We start from the raw sequence: 12,750 nt of genomic DNA on the forward strand, positions 1-12,750 counted from the left end.
CTTATTGGAGATATTAGTCCAATTCGTCGTTTTTCAACGTGAGTGAGTTCAGTTCAGTTCAAATAGGGTGTAGAAAACATCCCTCTTTAAATAATAATCCACTACTCTATGTAACCGTGTAGGAAAGACATATTTGATGATATTTTTAATTTAAGGAGATCACTTGTTGACTTGCTAGATGTGGGTTACTAACGTTTCAGAATTTGTGTGAATGCAAGCCTGGAGTAATGCTGATGGCGCTGTCTTTTGTTGGAATAACAATTGAAGTTGAGTAATTAACTTGCAGTTTATATACATGTTTATTTACTAGTGTCTTACATAAAGCACATTATAAGGCCATTGATCCTTAAAGGTATTAAGATAGAAATCAGTAAGGCATTCCTCCGGAGACTTCGGTCGAGGATGATTCTGACACTAAAGCGCTTATTTCTAACGATCTACACCTACCACACGTCAGGCAGTTTTTTCATGTTGCCATAAACATGTTCATCCCTCGAGTCTGCCTGTGAGGCTGAATCAATACCATCGGAAAGCATTACCAAGGAGGAGTCAGGTCGTTACAAATCTGAGAACCCGCGTCTGGGGACGCACAAAGGAATCCTATATTCCCCACCATACAACAGCCTTTATCGCCCATCTCCACAGTAGGATGGAGAGTGACCTGGTAAGAAATGAGGTGAAGGCTAATATAACCCCGAATTCATTCCTTATTACGTTTTCGAACGTCTTCTCGCATTCACATTCTGCGTAGTCTACAGAGCATGCGGAAGTAGAATTTAGAGTCGTTTTACTGCATGGATTCAAGAAAACGATGAAACACTACCATAATATAAGGAAGTTCTGCATTAGGAGGCAGCTTTAGTAACTCAGTGCTTTGAGCTTTCCAGAAAATTAAGTGCAACACGTATTACCATTTAGGTTTATATCCTACATAATAAAGATTAATGTTGGATTAATGTACTGTATATATTATAGAATGTTTCTCGGTTACACATCAAGGTTTGTAGGGAACAAACCTGTGGATACTTCATGAAAACTAATTCTACATTCGATGCAGTTACTGTATTCAATGAATTCTTAGATGGGAGATTTACGTTGGAATTTGGACAACTGATCTAGAAATTGCAATAAACTGCTGGTAAAAGGAGATGATTGATATTATCCAAGTATTTTAGAGTACTATGTAATTTCGTCACAATGAGCAGATACATTTCCTCAGCTTTCAGACTACCATTATCGTAGACCAACTCCGATTACAAAGTAGGTTCACTCTACACCTCTAAGAGGAAATAACTTTACATGTAACAATGAAAACAATATGCAAAACAAACTTGAAGGAAATTATAAAAATAATGTATTTTTAAAAGGAACATGGGCAGGGCATATGGCAAGAAACTCGGAGGAGAAGAGGAGGATGTGGATCCTATGCTGGTGTCCCATATCATACCAGAAGAATGTAAGACGTCTTAAGCTCTATGTTTATGGTATTTAACACACACGGCCGCATTCTTCACGCAAATAAACTTTCAGCTTATTATGTCGTGTTAGGTACATATATGTAGTACATACCAAGAGATAATAAGTACAGAAAAATATAGCCAACCATACACCAGTGGTATCCGAACACACCACCTACCGATTTCACGTCAGACTCTCTTACCAATCAGCTATGATGGTCTCGGTCATGCTATATCCGTTACAAACGATTTGAAATATAAGTTTGGAACAACTGCCAGCAAAACTGCAACGTGCGCGTAGGTCGCCCGTTGTAGGCCTATTCAACAAATATTTAATTTTCACGGCCAAATTTTACATGAAATTAACTTTCATCTTACATGTACTATTAGTACATACCGAAGAGATGTTAACTACAGTACATGAAAGGGAAAACGGACGCGAGTGGTATTTTACGTCGGATGCTTTTACTGTTCAGCTATGGTGGTCTAGGTCATCTGAAATCACTTCGTTGTACGTCATATCAGAGGCTCTGAAAATGTGGTGGTAAATTGCTTAAGCCAAATGTTTAATAATTGACCCTCCGAAGATGGTAATGTCTAGTTCTGTCACATACATTATCTTGGCTTTAGTGCCCTGCTGGTGTGAGTGCTGTTGTCTCTAGTTCAGACCTTCCGTGTCACGATGTTGCAAAACGTAAAAAAATCCAATTGTCTCCTTTATGACGATTACTTAAAAATATTCAGACCGGTTAGCTCAACACAAGAATAACACCACAAAAAGAAGTTGATGATATTCTGATCTGGAGTCATATGACCCAATTAAATGTCAACGCCTCGAAATGTGTTACAATGTCTTTCAACCGGAGAAATAATAAAACTATATTTCCATACAAGCTGGGTCCAAACGCCCTGCAGGAAGTTAACCAAGTCAGTGACTTTGGAGTCCGAATTGAGAAGGGTCTTACTTTCACACCTCATGTAAACAAGGTGACAGGAGAGGCCTACCGGGCATTGGGATTTATCATACGGAAATCGAAACTGTTGAGGAAGACGAATTCCATCGCGCCATTTTACGAACTAAATTGGAATAGGCTAGCGTTGTATGGAATCCCACAGTCTAGCTTGAGCAAATGAGGATCGTGCTCGCGTTGTGCAATGCGTGCCGTAAACATGGTTGGTATTGAACAGTACCGGGCCGCAATTGGGAGGTGGCAGTGGAAGCAGAGGAAGGAGTTCGAGAATGGACTGGTAAATGAAGAAGAGGCGGTAAAAATGGGTGAAGCGGTGCTGGTAGCAGTAGTGTTAGCTGTGCTACTGGTCATTGGGGGGGGGGGGAAGGTTGGAATTAAACCCATGCCCAAATACCAGTGGCAAATTCAGCTAGGAAGATTTGGCAGCACTTAAGGTGTTAGTGAGGGAAGTGATACAAAAAAATGAATAGAAACAAACGAATAACAGAACGTGCAACAACGAGAAAGAAATAGAGTTCGTAAGAGGGAAGGTAAAACATCTAGAAGAGGAGGTGATGAAGTTGAAGAAGGAAGCAGAAGGGTGCAGCCAGGAGAGAATGAAGAAAGCTATATTTATATATGGTGTGGAAGAAGGTGAGAAGGAAGGCAAGGTTGACATAGTCTATAAGGTGGTAGAGGTCATACAGAATAGGATGAAGGTAAATTTCAGTGAAGCTGACATAGAAGATGTGGAAATCATGGGCAAGGCTACAGAACCGAGACCAAATAGGGTAAAGTTTTTCTCTACCCTAATGGCAGAAATAGTTTTAAGAAATGGCAAAAACTTCAATGGTCAAAAAATATAGGTGAAAAGAAACATGGAAAAAGAAGGTGCTGAAAATATGAAGATTATGAACAGGCATTTTTGGAGTGTGAGACAGCAAGAACTGAAATTCCGCATAAGAGGGTAGAGACTAGTGGTGACGAATGGAAGATGGGTTAGAGAGCAGTCAGTGTCGAAACTGAAAGAGATGGACGAACACGTAAGTACCGAGGTGGGAGTTACGGCAGTACAAGGTGGGAGGAAGGAAACAGAAACAACTAGGGATGGAGGGGAGGAAAGTGTGGAGACCAACCTAGGTGGAAGCGGACAATTCAGTGTGGATGTAGAAGAACTGAGCAGTGAATTGGTGAGTGAAGGACAGCCGCGAGAACCCTTAGGAGCAGAATGCAGTGGTTTAGAGAACAAGAAAGGATGTGTGGGAAGAGTGATCAACAGAAAGGTAAAGCTGTTATGAACAGACCCTAAAAGACTTGTGGGATAAAATGTGCAAGGTTATGGAGGATACTGAGGGCAGAGAACGACCAAAATGTTAAAAAAGGAGAAATAGAAACAGAGTGTGATGGGGCTAGAGTAAGAAGGAGTAAGAATAAGGGAAGAAATTTGGGGTGGAGGAAGTTATAACTATCTTGGGAAATAGAGCGTGTGAATATTGAAGGGCTATGCAAATTAGGAAATAAAAAGGTTAAGGAAGTAATAGAAAGTTTTGTTGTTGTGGCACTTTTGGGGACGTGGCTTGAAGTAGGGAAGATTGATGCGTATGTTCAAAAGTAAAAGAAGTGAGGGTAAAATCATAAACAGCCATGGTGAGAAGCTCTTAGGGATGTGCGCAGCGGGGAATGTATATATTCTGAGTGGATGGAAGTAGGGCGGCAGTACGGGGAAACTGACGTATGTCACAGAGCAGGGAGGTAGCGTGATTGACATAGCATTAAGTTCGGAAGGAGTTTTAGAGGGAATTGTAAGGATGGAAGTAGGAGACTGGATTCAATCACACAATTTCCCAGTGTGGGTGCTGTTAAAAATGGGGAGGAGAAGCATATCAAGGAAGAGGTTGAGAAGAAGGATGAACTAGGGAGGGGATATACTGTAACCGTCAAGGCTTCTCCAGCCCTACTAATTTAATATAATATCATTTTACGCGATATCATTTGATATCACGTTTAGCCGCCATCGGCAATTATTTGTAATAACATATTTATTCAACGTCAATCATTTGTAATCAAGGCTTTTTGGAATCATACTGTACATATAATAACATCGTTTTATTGTTTAAATTATTATATTATGTAGGATAAGAATTCATTATGTTGTAAATACGGTCAATATGTTGTGACATAGTTGTTTTCATTTCATCTCATGTTTGTGTATACGGAGGGTTATTCTTGAAGCTTGGAATTTTGCGTTAGTCATGGGTTTATTTTATGACCAAGGCTAGTAAACAGCGACCCATGCGCGAGGCTTGCAAGCTAGTCAGCAATATCATCGCCACGCCTTCTGGACTTGTCGAGGAACAAGGGAAGGGGAGTTGATGCTTCGATCTATCGAATCAGATAGTTCGTTGTATATGAGTTTTGAGATTGAACGGTTACCAAGAGTGGGGGTGAGCCCGGATATATAGTGATTCTCACCACGAGAACGGCACCTAACTAAGTACAACTTCTGCTGTGAAGCTAACATCCTAACGAGGAACTCCATCACTACTACTTCTACTGTGAACATCTATTTTGAACGACGTGATTTGATTATTGATACAGTATGTGGTCGCTCCGCGACAGTGAAATTATTCATTAAGATTTTTGATGAGAGGAAGTACCCTAAGAAGTGGGAAACAGGAATTGTATGTCCAATATATAAGAAAAAGGGTAGCAAAACTGTATGAATAATTGTAGTTGTATATCTCTGTTAGATTCCTTAAGTGAATTTTATACAGGGGTGCTAGCAAATAGATTAAGTGTATAGGCCGAAGGATACGAAGTATTGTCAGGTTACCAAGGGGGATTTAGAAAAAAGAAAATATCAGTAGACAATGCAATGATAGTGAAGACGTTTTAGGGAAATACACTGACTGAGCAAATGTCATGGGATAACTGATGTGCAGGTGTGTTGTCTGCACACCACACGCCCCCTGCGCCAGCGGCAGTTGTATAGGAGACCTTGTCAGCAGTGGTTGTGCATGTGACAGATGTAACATGGAACGTCGTCGTGAGCTGACACCGTTCGAACGGGATATGGTGGTCGGTGCCCGACGGATGGGAAGTGCGATTTCGGAAGTGGTGCGGGACTTCTGCTTCACACGATCAATGGTGTCCAGGGTGTCCTATAGTGAATGGTTGAATGCGGGGGTCACCGTCCACAACAAACGAACGAGCGGGCGTCCAGCCACCATCGATAACCGTGACCGGTGACATCTGAGACGGATTGTCAATAGCGACAAAGGGGCAACCGTGGAACAAATCACGGCTCAATTCAGCTCAAGTCTTGCTAGACACGTCTACCAGTGGACAGTCTGTAGGAACATGGGTTCTATGGTGTATGGGACCCGGCGCCGCACACGGGTGCCACTGATAACCCAACGTCATCGAGCACAACGACGCGCATTTGTCGCCATTCATCAGGGATGGACACTGGAACAATGGCGTAACGTGATATGGTCGGACGAATCACGATTTCAACTGCACCATGCCGATGGGAGGCACCGTGTATGGCGCAGACCACATGAAGCGATGGATCCAACCTGCCTCGAAGGTGTGGTCGAGGGCGCCAGAGTGTTATGGCCTGGGGTGCATTTTCCTGGTATGGAATGGGCCCCCTGGTTGTTCTGGAAGAGACATTGAATGGTACGCGGTATGTTGAATTGCTCGGAGACCATCTCAACCCATTTTTGGCCTTACAGCGCCCAGACGGCTCTGCGGTGTTTCAAGATGATAACGCGCCGCCACATCGCTCCCACGTCGCCCGGAAATAGTTCAAGGAACATGCATTGGAGGTCCAATGACTGCCATGGCCACCCAGGTGTTCCGATATGAACCCTATCGTGCATATCTGGGATGTCCTGGAACGCAGGCTCCGTGCCTCGGATATTGCACCCACGAACAGACCAGCATTGGCGGCCGCTCTGCAAACGATTTGGTGTCAGCTGCGTCCAAAGGTGTCTCACTGCAGTTTGCAGGGCCAGAGGAGGCTCCACACGCTATTAAGTGATTATCGCATGACATTTGCTAAGTCGGTGTATATCAGCTTGTCAAGTGTTAAGGTGTCTGTATCGGCAATTGACTTTGAAGAGGCTTTTGATACGGTAAATAGAAGGGCTTTATTAGAAAAATTGGGTAGGTTGGGGGTTTCGGAAAAGATGATACGGGCACTGGAGGCGATATATAGGGTGCTGTGTAAAAATGGGAGACGACAGATTGAGTAGACCGATAAAGTTCAAACCGAGCTCGATAGCTGCAGTCGCTTAAGTGCGGCCAGTATCCAGTACTCGGGAGATAGTAGGTTCGAACCCCACTGTCGGCAGCCCTGAAAATGGTTTTCCGTAGTTTCCCATTTTCACACCAGGCCAATGTTGGGGCTGTACCTTAGTTAAGGCCACGGCCGCTTCCTTCCCACTCCTAGCCCTTTCCATTCCCATCTTCGCCATAAAACGTATCTGTGTCGGTGCGACGTAAAGCAACTAGCAAAGAAAAAAGATAAAGTTCAAGGTGGGTTTAAGCAAGGCTGTAAATTATCTCCGTTATTGCTTATTTTAATTATTAATGATATCTTGGATGGACACGTGGAGACAACTGGGCTGTGGCGGTGATTAATGGGTAGGAGATACCGGAATTGATCTTTGCAGATGATGTGGTATTGATGACTCTAACTTCAGGTGAGTTGCGGAAATGCTTAAATGCAGTGTCGGATTGCGCAGAGAATTGGGCCTTGAAAATTAACGGGAACCAATCTAAAGTGTTAGTTGCGCATGCACACAAAGGAAGGAAGAAAGATGGGAATCGTATGGTGTAGGGAGATAGGTTACAACAAGTAAGCAATTTCGAATATTTAGAAGTGACTGTTACCAGAAAATGGACGTGAGAGGATCAAATTAGAAGAGCGAGAAGTAAGGGGATGGCAGCTCTAGCCACGGTCAAAATCATGTTGGCCAAATTCCCGGGTATTTGGTATAAAACCTTGAGGTTAGTTTTAAGATCGGTTGTGTTCGGTAGGGTAATCTATGGGGCGGAAGTTTGGGGTTGGATGAAAAGAGAGACGAATTAAGATAAATTATTAGTAATTTTGGTACGTCGATGATGCGGTTCACCCAGTGCACAGTGAATGCACGATTCGAATTAATGTGTGGGGAGATACGGAAGTATAGTGAGTGAAAAGAGTAGTTAAATATTGGATGATCTTGAAAAAGGAAGAAGGTGTGAGGGTGTTGCAAGCCACGTACAAACAAAAAATGAAGAGCATGTATCAGGGATGCTGGCTAGAAAAAATTAAAGGATACTTGGAGGAGATAGGCTTGGGGTAAATGTGGGCGGAGGATTGGATGAAGACAGAAGCCAGAGGGATGAGGGTGCTTTCGAGGAGGATTAGAGAAATGCAAAGGCAGAAATTATTAGAATAAATTAGGCTAAAAAGTTCCCTTAGAGTTTTTAATAAAGTAAAGAAAGTAACTGGGATAAATATTAGATACGTTGGTAAGTTAAACAGGGGTGGGGTGGTACGGTGGTTGATGGGATTATACAAGAATAAGGGTTGGTTAAAGGGTCAAGATAAGACAGTATGTGTATATTGTGGGGTTGTAAGCGATGATTTTCACTTAATTGGTAAGTATAAAGAAATGAGTAAGATAAGGAATAGATTATTGAGTGCCAGATATCGTGAAGTTTTAGGAAAAGGGGATGAGCAGAAAATCATAAGGTGGATTATTAGGCAATGGGAAGATGGAGGAGAGTTGAACAGATATTTATGTGCGATCAAAAAGACATGTGAGAGAAAGTTGAGAGAGGAAGAACATAGGATGAGTATGTGGATGTGTGAAGGCTGAGAAGTAAGAGGTGTGTTAAGTCTTTGAAAAGGGGAAGGTGAGTGTAACGTAATTACGATAGGGAGCTGATTATATTTTGTAACTGTAGGAGGCCTTAACGATCGTGATACGGCAGGATATTTCGTAACTGTTGACTAACAGTGCACTGGAATCCAGCTAGTTGTAGGTCAGTGTAGAAGAAATGCTAACTCAGTAGCAGAGCAGATAAGGATATGTGCTGAAGATGTTGAAACGTTAAGTCGGCGGATCTTGCAGCAACAATCTGTTGTAATTGCTGTGCGTAGAATGTAAGGAAAGAAAAGAGCTAAATTAGTTTTATCATGGTATCCAATTATTAACATTATTAGTTTTATTGTATTTAAATGTAACAGTAATACTATTACTATTACTATTTCTATCTTGTTTTAATTTCTTTTTTATTAAAATAATATTAATATCATTATTATATTACTATTATTATAAATATTGTTTTATTATTATTAAATTAGTAATATTATTAGTATTATTACTATTATTATTAATAGTTTGCTAGCATTACTACTGTACAGTGTGAACATGTATCGGGGCTAATCGCCTGTATTTTTCAGGGTTGAATAAACCATATTGTATGGAATCGAACGTTCGATAAATACATTAACTTAATAGGAAGAGTACAATAAAGTTTTTTAAGTTTTATACATCACCAAACACATGGCTTGTACCCGTTTATGGTGCCATACATAAACTTACAAACCAGTGTCAGAATGACCAGCTTTGGAAGTCAGAGGAAGAAATTGGATGCCAAATACATTCATAAATTTTTAAACAATAAATTAGATAATATGAATTTACTGTCGTTATTGAATTTTCATGAACCTCGCTTGCACTCATTAGAACGCAGGACGTTTAGGACTGAAAGAGATCTCAAGACCGCCCACAATCCTTCTCCACACCATAGATTAGGTAACAACTGTACTGAAGCTGTTAACATAGATAGTAACTTGGACTTCGAAATATCAATAGCCATATTTATAAAACGTTTTGCAACAACACTGCCACAACTCTAACATTTAACGTCCCATTGAAGGCTGTCAGAAAGTTAATTTAGATACTGAATAATTTAGTTATTAAGGAGTTTATTCTCAGTTATTAAAATCTAAGACTTGTATCAATGTCATTGAATGAATACTGTAGTTATTAAGAATTGCATTTTTATTTACAAAGGTGGTAAAGTTGTGTCAATGTAATTGAATGAATAATTTAGTTATTAAGAATTGTATTTTTGTTAGACTATTAAGATCCAAAACTTGTGTCAATGTAATTTAATAAGTATTTTAAAGATGTTTAGGTTTACTGTAATTGGTATTTACTATCCTGTTCTAAACCGGCAGTTAAATAAATAAATAAGTAAATAAATAAATCAGGGGCTGCCTGGCCGAGTCAGTAAAGGCTTGCTCGGTTGGCCTGGAAGGACGTGGGTTCGAATCACCGTCATGAAGTCGTAAAATTTAAGAAACGAAGTTTCCACTTCCGGAGGTGCATATGGCCCTGAGGTTCAGTCAGCTTACATCAAAAATGATTACCAGGTTAATTCCTGGGGCCGAGGTTACGAATGGTGGAAGTCATTACTTTCCAACCCTCCAAGGGCCTTCATGACCTGTACTGAGATGACTTTGCTTTGGTTTGCTCTTAAATAAATCACGCGAGTAGAGACATTATTAGCGATCTTTCTTCTGGGAAAGCCATTAAAACTTATTCGTTAAAAAATGGAGTGGTTTGCGTTCCATCCCGGCAAGACAATGAATTAACAATCGAAAGTCCCCTGAGTTTTTCCGGACGATGTATCAATATTATCATGAAATTCCTGTTGGTAGTAATGAGAGAGTCTTTAAAACTATTGGAAATCTGGAATTACGTCATCTGAAAATGGATGAACGCTTTAATCTGCAAGTTTCTGGAAGGCTTTAAAACATGTTATGTTAGTATACCTCACATTGATACTTGTCTGGGCTTGTTGTTCTAAAAACCTACTACTCAACCGATGGAGAGGATATATAGTGATTACGTACCGCCATTTCTCACATCTAAAGGAAAGGGTCTGGAATTGTGTGTGATGTTAATTTGGTTTTTACTTTTATCTTCTCAAACTAGTCTGGCTTTCATCCAATCTACCATGAACTCTCAAAATTCTATCCTTGCTTTTTATGTCCGTGCGCATTCCCGGTTTCTGATATAGATAGGTTGGTCAATACATGCATGTTCCGGAAACCATTTCTGAATATTTGGTCTCACTTTTATACACTACCCCGTTTTATCCTAAATCCCCATACGCCGAGAATGTTCCGCATTTATCGGCTTACATCGTGCTGACAATTCTCGGTTCTTCTTTTTGCTTTTATCTCAGATTTTCACGAATCCTATAAACAAGCCTACCTGTATTTCATGTTTCAATTCGTCCCCAAATCCCCCTTGTCTAATCATTGAGTGTTTTAATTATTTGCTGACCGATATAGTAGATCCTGACAAGGAGGTGAAAATAGGGGAGGGCACAAAGGAAAATGTAAACGAAAACGCTTGTCCTCGATCCGAGGTTGTGCAGCGCAATTTGAAAACGGGAACTAAAAACAGCGTTGGTCTGCCAGATAACAGAAAGTATACAGTCCTGTAATCATTTGAATTCGATCCCGTATCTTTGTCACAGAGACATATCCCGCAGATCCAAGATAAGGACAATTCCTTGTTATATTTTCATAGTAACTTGGGCCATTAAAACTGTACCGGGCGGTACACCTCCACGCCGCTAATTTAAAATGTGCGCCAGTTGAAACTCCTCTGCTGGAGGAAGTCTGAACTTTATCGACGGTATTAATTTTCAAGTTTCTCAGAAGATGTCACTACTTGGAATGTTTGGAGTGTTTGAACTGTGCCACTTTTGATGTATTTTTGTTTTACCGGTAGTAAGAAGTGTGAACTTTCTCTTCTAGAGTACACTACTGAAGAACTACAATAGTGCACCCTAGTGCGAAGAAAAAGAACTGTTCTTTTGGAGAAAATTTAATTTCAAAAGTTTGTTCTTTGTTAAATTTCCTTCTGTCATTGTTTAAGTTGGCAATATTAACCCTTTCTTTCCCCTTGTTTTAAATCCAGCCAATCCCGAATTTCTTTAATTAATTTTCCACCAATAATATGTTTCTTCTTCGTATTGTGTAGGGGTTTTCTCGGTGAACCAATAAAATGATTGTGGGCGGGTGTTTTCCTTCCTGAAACGCCTCGAACTTTCCGCGAGAGTATATAAACTGCTGATTTTAGGGTCTCTGTGCCACTTCAGTACCATCTTTCAGTGTGTAAAGTACATAGCAGGGGGCGGGGAGCGCCTCTTTCTTTGGGGAGCAGTTCTACACCAAGGTAATGGCCTTTTAATATCTTCTTTCTTGCTAGCTCAGCAGTTTAACTCTCGGGGCGGGTCCGAAGCGTTCCTACCATGTAACCTTTTCCTAAAATGTAACGTCTCTTAACTCTATTCTCTTTAAAGTCACATATTGGGATAGAGAGTGCTTAACCCTCTCGAGCTCCCACTCATATTATTTATTTTGAGGTGAACTTGTTTTACACAACCGATTCTTCCTTAATATAATGTAAATTGTTCTTTTCTGAAGTCACCTCTGTAGTATGGGATTAGCCCTTGCATTAACGGCCTAGTGCCAAGTAGGTTTTAAATAAAGTGTATTAGGAGTGCGGAGAGCTTCCTTTCAAGTTGGTATTTTAGAGGCCATATAATTAACCTTTTCTCACTTAATAGGCCTCAGTAGATTGGGTATTTTACCCCTGTGTTTATGTCCGTTGAGGACAGCTTGAAGGTGGAGTTTGGTGTGGCCTGGGAGAGGCCTAAATTTGAGAGCGGGTCGCTCTTTAGTGTAAATTGTTGTTGTTGTACGCCTCGAGGAGGCTTTACTGTGTAATTTGGAGCAAGTGCTCCGGGGCTTGATTGGGGTCTTCTGCCCCTCTGTTAAATCTTGTTTTGAGGTAAAGTCGGGCTAGTTGCCCAAGAATTGCGAGGTCGCGGCTCGAAGCCCAAATCCTGTAAATACTGTAATTGTACTTTTGTTGCCTTGCTACTCTGTACCTGCCATTCGTGTTATTTCTGAATTTTGGAAAGAAAATATAACCTTGTTAAATTTTACATTAACTTCAATTTCGTAGTTTGAGACCTATTCACACCCGCACCTTCTTTCACCTCTACCTACCACGGAAATCTCCGTAACAAGTGGTAGCAGAGCGTGGTTGAATGGGTCTCATTTTAGCCCCTTTTGACGGATAAACATTGTTTTGTTCCGAACTCTAACCATGTTCTCAGTTGCTGGAATTTTTTGAGTTTTTTAAAATTGTTCTGTCATCATGCCCGGCCCTCGCGATGTTCTCCATCTTAACTATTTGCGCAAAGAGGAGTTGATCTATGAGTTAACTATCATAAATGTGCAATCTGGAGGCACG

This window comes from Anabrus simplex, chromosome 2, assembly GCF_040414725.1.
Source record: "Anabrus simplex isolate iqAnaSimp1 chromosome 2, ASM4041472v1, whole genome shotgun sequence".
NCBI classification, from domain to species: domain Eukaryota; kingdom Metazoa; phylum Arthropoda; class Insecta; order Orthoptera; family Tettigoniidae; genus Anabrus; species Anabrus simplex.